General features: G+C 45.8%; 1 non-coding gene across 1 annotated transcript; it reads left to right on the plus strand.

The window, feature by feature from the left end:
• The first annotated feature begins 1,018 nt into the window (after positions 1-1,018).
• On the plus strand, positions 1,019-1,125 carry LOC122092574. Its single transcript, XR_006144227.1, has one exon. It is a non-coding gene; the product is annotated as a small nucleolar RNA R71 (small nucleolar RNA).
• Positions 1,126-7,115: the final 5,990 nt, after the last annotated feature.

Raw genomic sequence — 7,115 nt, forward strand, 5'->3', positions numbered from 1 at the left:
AGGTTCATCAGACGAACCTAAAACAAGAGGCACAATTGTGTCCTCAACTGAAGGAGAGTTAACAGGAGTAATAGATGAGGAAGATTTAGGATGCTCTGTTGGTACTCTCTACCACTCCTAAGGGCATAAACAACATTACATTGGTTAGAGGGCCCTTGTTGGGTCTGACCTTGTACTATATTCAGTTGATGTTTGTGAACTAACAGGCTGATGATGCCTAGGGTTAGGCTCTGGTTGACTGGATAAAGTTTCTTTCTCCCTCTCACGAATAATTGAGACAACTTGAATGAGTTCTCACGTAAGATTTTGATGACTTGTCATGAGGAGGGCCATATTTTTTTTCAAGTCACTTATTTTATTTGTCTCTCCAGTGTTGGTAAACCCAGGGGGTTGCTGATAAGATGATAGGAGAGGGGCCCTAGGAAAACTAGCCTGAGGTCCCACATTTGACCTAGGAAAAGTATTTTGGAAAAAATATTGTTATGCAAAGGGAGGCCTTTGGAGTCTAGGTTGACCTTGATTATGGAAATTGGAAGGCTCTGCTTGGTTGCCCTAATTCCAAGAGAAATTTGGGTGATTTCTCCATCCTGGATTGTAGATATTACTATATGGATTATTCTGGAATAAGGCATTAACACGATCATTAGAAGTGCCCCCAGAGGTGTTGGGGCATTCTTCTACGAGATGTCCAGGGGACTGGCACCAAGCACAAATCTTAACCAAATTGACTGATGATGGCTCTCTAGGAACAATAGCCTCAATTCTCTTGATTAGGCTATCCAAATGGGCTTCGTTGGCTACTATCCCATCCACAAAATATCATTTTCCTCCTATGGTTCTTTCACTCTCTTGGGTTGATTCCCACTCACGGGTTTTGTCAGCTAAGTCAAGTAAGAATTCTCATGCCTTTCCTTCATCTGTAAAGGATGTGAATCCCTCAGGGCACATAGACTCTATCATTTGTTTAGTTGGGTAATCAATACCCTCATAAATTATTTGACATAAATGCCATAGGTCTAGGCCATGGTGAGGGCATTCTTGGAGTAGATCCTTGAATCTCTCCATAAGTTTGGAAAATGACTCACAAGGCTTTTGCCTAAACTGAAGGATATCACTTCTAAGCTTATTGGTCTTGTGAGTTGGGAAAAACTTCTTAAGGAAGACAACTATGAACTGTTCCCATGAGGTTATGGAATTTGTGGGTAACCCATACAACCACTTCTTAGCTTGGTCTTTCAATGCAAAAGTGATAAACCTAAGCTTAACAGCATCATCAGAAAGCTGTTGGATCTTAATTAGAACACATACCTCTTCAAATTCCCTTAGAAATAGGTATGCATCCTCAGAGGTCAACCCATGGAAGTGGGGCAACATAGTGATGTATTGAAATTTGAGTTCAAAATTATTGCCCTGGGCTTGTGGTAGAACTATGTAGGAAGGTTGGGCTGTTCTAGCAGGGTAGAACCTATCTTTCAGAGATTTAGGTGAAGGGTTTTGCTGTTAGTCTCCCATATTGAAGGGTTTTAAAGAGAGCAAACGTATAGGGTCACTACTTGTTGGATCTCTTCTTTCTAACCGATTCTTAGTATTACGTACCCACCTAACACTCATGCAACAGAAAACTACCCACAACTAGAGTAAGTCAAGCACGAAAGAATGGATAGCAAAACTTTTTTTATGATTTTTTTATGATTTTTTTTTTTTTGGCTTTTTGGGAGCTTACCGGCAGGGATCCAGGGTTGCTCAGGTCAATTCCTGAGGTACTACTACAGGGCAAAACCTGTCTTTATCATACTGTGAGGCATGGCGACCTCCACTGATACAACTATTATTGCAAGTTGTTCTTCTCAGGAATTCAATAAAAGAAAAGGAAAAACAAAAAAAAGCAAACAAAGCACTCCGATTTACCAAAAGAAAGCAAAAAATAACATGGAACTGTCTCCCCGGTAACGACGCCAAAAACTTGTTTGAGATTTTAAATGTAACCGCAAGCGTACGGATCAGTGTAGCTACAAGTCAAACTCAAGGAGAGCAACCACTTTATTTTTTTCTTTTAATAATGTGAAAGTGAACCTATTAATGGTTGTGATCTAATTCTAACTACCATCCTAAACATTTGTATATCTAAAATAACGTCCTAACCATTCGTCATCTAAGAATTTAAAGACGCAAGCCATGCAATGAAAATTAAATAAATAAATATCAAAAAATAAACAACCCACACAATTAAAAAAAACAATAAAAGAAAAAAAATGCTGAAATAAAAATTAAAGTAAAAGAAAGGGGACAAAGCTAGAGAGAGACTCACAAGTAGGTTTCTCTACTTAGCCCAAGGTGTAATACCCTACTTCTTAAACCCGGTCTGATTACACGGTTGACCCGGTTTAACTATGCAGGACCTAAACCGGAGAGAGTTAGAGCGGGCTCCTTATGGACTATGATGGCAAGGGTGACCTTAAACACCGGTTGGCCCGACAAGTCTGAGCCAGTGCCAGAAGAGACGGGAGTACCCAAGCCATGTACATGCACCTATCATAAGGCCATGTACGGATAAAGCAGGTATGTAGCCGTATTTTAAAACTCATACATATATTACATCGTATACCAAGGGTGGGGTTCGCGCCGAGGCCCGAACTCTGTCAAAATCCCACGTTTTGGCCCTCAGGTGGGCAGACAGGTGGGCGCACCCACCCACCTGAGTGACCCATCCATATGAACTATTTAGTTATTTAGGAAGTATATATATAGCATTTATGATTTTCTTTTCTTTTCATTTATGACACTCGTACGTTGGTGAGGGTAGTAAAGAGGAGAGAGAAAGGAAAGGAAAGAAGAAGAGAAGAGAAGGATTTCAGCGGCGCCGAAGCTTGATCTTCCCATTCCGGCGCCGGAAGAGTGATCTTCAACACTAGATCTACATTTAGAGGTAAGCAAAGTGGGGTTCCTTAAACATTCACCATACCCAAGCATAAACCCTTGATTCGAGTAGGGTTTCTTGAGATCTTGTAAATCCCCTTTGAAATGATGAATCTAAGGTTTAATAGATGATTTATGTGTTGATCTTGAAGGATTTGAAGAGGTATTGACAAGGTTGGAGAAGCATTGTGGGTTTGAAGTGATTTTGAGGGTTTGAAGGTGTTCTTGAGCAAAGAAGGTAAGATGGTTTCCCATCACTTGAATCTAACCTAGGTCTAGGTTAGAACCATCATATAAGACTTTGAAAGTGTGGAGAATGGGTGGGGAAAAGCCCCCATTTGAATCCCCAAAGAATGGAGGAAGTTGGGAAGAAATAGCAGGTTTCCCGCCCAGACCAGTGGGCCAAATCGGCGGGCCATTTGGCCCGCCTGTGAGCACCCGCCTGAGAGGGTAGGGCCTTCGGGCACAACCGATGGGCCAGACCGGCGGGCTAACCGGTGGGCCACCCTGCCTGCCGGTCTTAACAGGGCCCCCTGGCCCAACCGACGGGCCAGACCGGCGGGCCAACCGATGGGCCAACCGACGGGCCAACCTACCCGCCGGTCCAGACAGGTGGGTTGTTTGACCCACCTGTGGGGCCCCGAATGTGATTCTTATGTCCGATTGGACCCAAATCAGACGTGTGACATTCTTTTAGGATTCTAAACATGATCATGTCATTGGATCGTGTTAATTTTGATTCCAAAATGATGAAGTACTAACCCTGCTCAATCATGTTAGGTTCACCAAATCCTACGCTTCTCGCACCGGATCTCACCCGTACCGAACGGGAATCCTTGCACACTACAAGTAAGTGGGGAGAGAACGTTTGGCCTTGTTTCAAGGCATTGTTTGGTATTCATTTACTTGTATCTAGTCTAGTCATGCCATCATGAATATGCTATGTAGATTAGTCATCCTCACATTGTTATGCATGTGTGCTATGTTTACTTTCTAAATGTCAAGTGATGAGATGTTTATGTGATTGAATGTTGACATCATTGTGCATGATGCATTGATAGACTAGATGCCGTAGTCGGCTTGGAAACGAGTGCAATCGTGGCCCGTGGTATGGGACGCGGTGGCACTATGCAATCGTACTATTGTCATATAGGAGTATGCGGTTTAGGATTTTCACCGTCCTGTGCTACGACCCTTCCCAACAGGGGTTAAGGTGTTGGGTTACCATTTGGGGGGAAGCAGTGGTCGCGGTTGTCCGGTCACTGTGGCAGTTAGACATAACGCCCGGCGGGTCATTAGGACAGTCAGCAACCCCGGTGGTATATTCAAGAGGGCCAATCGTACGGCTTTTAAATTGCTGGAGTCAGCACCTTTAATTTTAGTCATTTAAATTTGAGAGCCGGTGGTCGGCATGTTTTTACTTTTTCGAGTACTCACGGTAGGCCTTCTCCAACAGCCCTATGGGCATATCGCGGGATGGAGTTCGCGGCTCGTACCTGAAGTATACGCGCACTGTGGCTGTAGTAGCACTAAACCGAAGACTTAGTAATGTTGCTTAGGTGGATGTGATTTAAAATGTAATGCATGGCATGTAGTGCATATGATTGTGTTGTGATGTGTGGACTGCTGTGTGGTCCATCTTACCACTTACTGAGCTAGTGAGCTCATCCCACGGGTACCCCTTTTTTTAGATGATTTTGTAGGTCATACATCTGAGGAGTACGGGGTGGGTCCCACAGTCGAGTTCCATGAAGAGGACTGGTGGGCCCCTGAGGAGTTAGAGCACGGCACTGACTGCTCGTGCAAGAGTTGTGCTGCGGGACCGCAGTTTTGATGCCGAGCTGGGCTCAACCCTTGATGCCGAGCTGAGCTCTAGCCTTTGATACCGAGCCGATCTGTGTACTCTGATTATTTTGATGGTTTCCTTTATGTACTTGATATGGGAATTGTACTTTTACTGTGTAAATATCATGCCTTCGAGCCCACATATATATAACTATTGTATCACAATTCGGGTATCAAGTATTATGGGATTATTCACAGGTAAAACTTAGTCTTCCGCTGATCTGATAAGTTTTTATTAGTTGTGTGTATGCTGTGGTGGAATACAGTATCAGATGATCCTAGCAGGTTTGGGTTAACCGGTGTTAACCCGGTCACTGGCCCGGTTCACTGTGAACGGGGTGTGATAACGGTGGTGTCAGAGCGTGATGCTCTGCTCCACTCACAGCATACCATTAGAATCTCGTAGACTCTATAATAGGGAAATGGTGTTGGGTTAATGTAAAAGCTTTAAAGAGTAAAAGCCAAAGAAGGAAGTATTAAAAAGGATTGCATTAGATGCTGCATTCATGGCATGCGTGAGAGTAGATAAAAGGTAAATAAGTTGGTGTTATAACCTATCGAGTACTAGTTTGACGAAATTTCGGCAGCATAACGGCGTAAAATGGGATTTCCAAAAATTTTCACACAAACACCTGATAAACAATATATTCATATACGACAAAGATCAAAAATAGCAAAATACACCACAACTAAACTACACAAGTAATCAACATATGAATTCACCACAAATAAACCGTTATCAAAATATATTATTTCACAAATGATTCCAGTTACAGTGCAAATACAAGGAATGAGAAGAAATGAAATATACAACAAGGTCCACAAATAGGAAAATAGATAAAAAATTGGTGTGGGCGAGCTAAGCCCTCACTGGTCATCGTCGTCGTCATCAATGATCACCACGTTCGCCGGAGGTCTAGAGTTGACGTCGAGGCAATGGTCGTAGTAGTCAAACCTCGCGTTCACCAACTATACCGCCCTCCGTAGTCGGCCAAAATCTGTTGACATGGCGTTGGCCGTGGTGCTCAAGTCCTGGCCCAGTTGGAGAAAGGAGTTCTCCAAAGTAGCCTGCCTCTCCAGCATGCGTTCCTCCTTGGAGGCACTCTTGTCCAGCCTTCTCAGTAGTTGAATTTGGCCATCCTGCAGGGCCCGCATGGTGGACATCATGCCCTCAAAATCGTATGCACCACTCTCAGGTGGTGAGGCTCTATGCTGTGCGGCTGCAGCTCTGGAGGAACGAGGATCAGGACCTCTCGACTCCTGAGGCACCTCCTCAGGGATGTCACCACCCACCAGATCATCCTCCTTGTCCTAAGGAACATAGTCCTCATCCTCCCCGCTGGACTCCTCCTCCATGGGGACATCCTCCATAGGGGCAGCCCTCCTACCCCTACCTCTCTGAGCTCCTGCTCTAGGAGGTGTATCCATAAGGGTATGGAGACCCATCCTCAGGAGGTTACCCCCGTCGAACCTATCCACCGGAGTCTTCCCCTCCTCGCAGCTCAGGTCCACCCCGAAGAACTCGAAGATCCTAGTGAGGATCCTGCCATAGGGGAATCCTCCATCCTCAGGGTGGGATGTGTGGTGCTCCATCATCTTGAGAATGATGTACGGTAGGCACAAGTGCTCGACACCTCCCTCTACGGTCGTGTAGATGCAGAACGCGATGAAGGTCGCCATGAAACCCACCTGGTTCCGGTGACCTCCTCTGGGGAGCAGGTTGAACTGGACCAAATGAGCTAATAAGTGAACCTCGGGGTAGAAGGATGTCTCGGACTCCGGACGGGTACCGCTGCCGCAGATGGTCTCGTAGATGAAGTCCGGCGTCTCCAAGCTCATAAATGGTCCCAGAGGCTTACTCCTGGGGGGACTGTAGTATCAGTGCCCAGCTGCCGATATGCCCAAGATGCTGGCCAAGGTATCCACGGTCAGCTGGATGTCGACCCCCTTCACCAAGCTGACTATGGTGAACTCCCCGTGCGGATAAGAAACCTCCAAGTTGCAGTAGAATCGGCGGACTAGCTGCTCGTAGCATGGACGGTCTACGTGGAGGATAGACTCCCAGCCCAGTGCTGAGAACCTCTCCTAAAGCCGAGCCTTGTGGAAGTCGTCGACTACCACGGTCTTCTCCATCATCACTGACCTCTTCAGGAAAATCGGCCAGTTGGCTGCTGCCTCTGCACTATGGAAGAGCTCCTCGTCATAGTCCGAAGGGTCCGACCGGGCAGGTCCGGGTCTCCCTGTGTGGGGGGCTGAAGAGCTGGTTCCCGCACTCTTCCGCTTAGAAGCGGTAGTCTTACGTCGAACGCCAGAGGAAGAGGGTCCCTTACCGGTGCGAGATGACATCCTGGCAA

The sequence above is a fragment of the Macadamia integrifolia genome, chromosome 10 (assembly GCF_013358625.1).
Source record: "Macadamia integrifolia cultivar HAES 741 chromosome 10, SCU_Mint_v3, whole genome shotgun sequence".
Classification (NCBI taxonomy): Eukaryota; Viridiplantae; Streptophyta; class Magnoliopsida; order Proteales; family Proteaceae; genus Macadamia; species Macadamia integrifolia.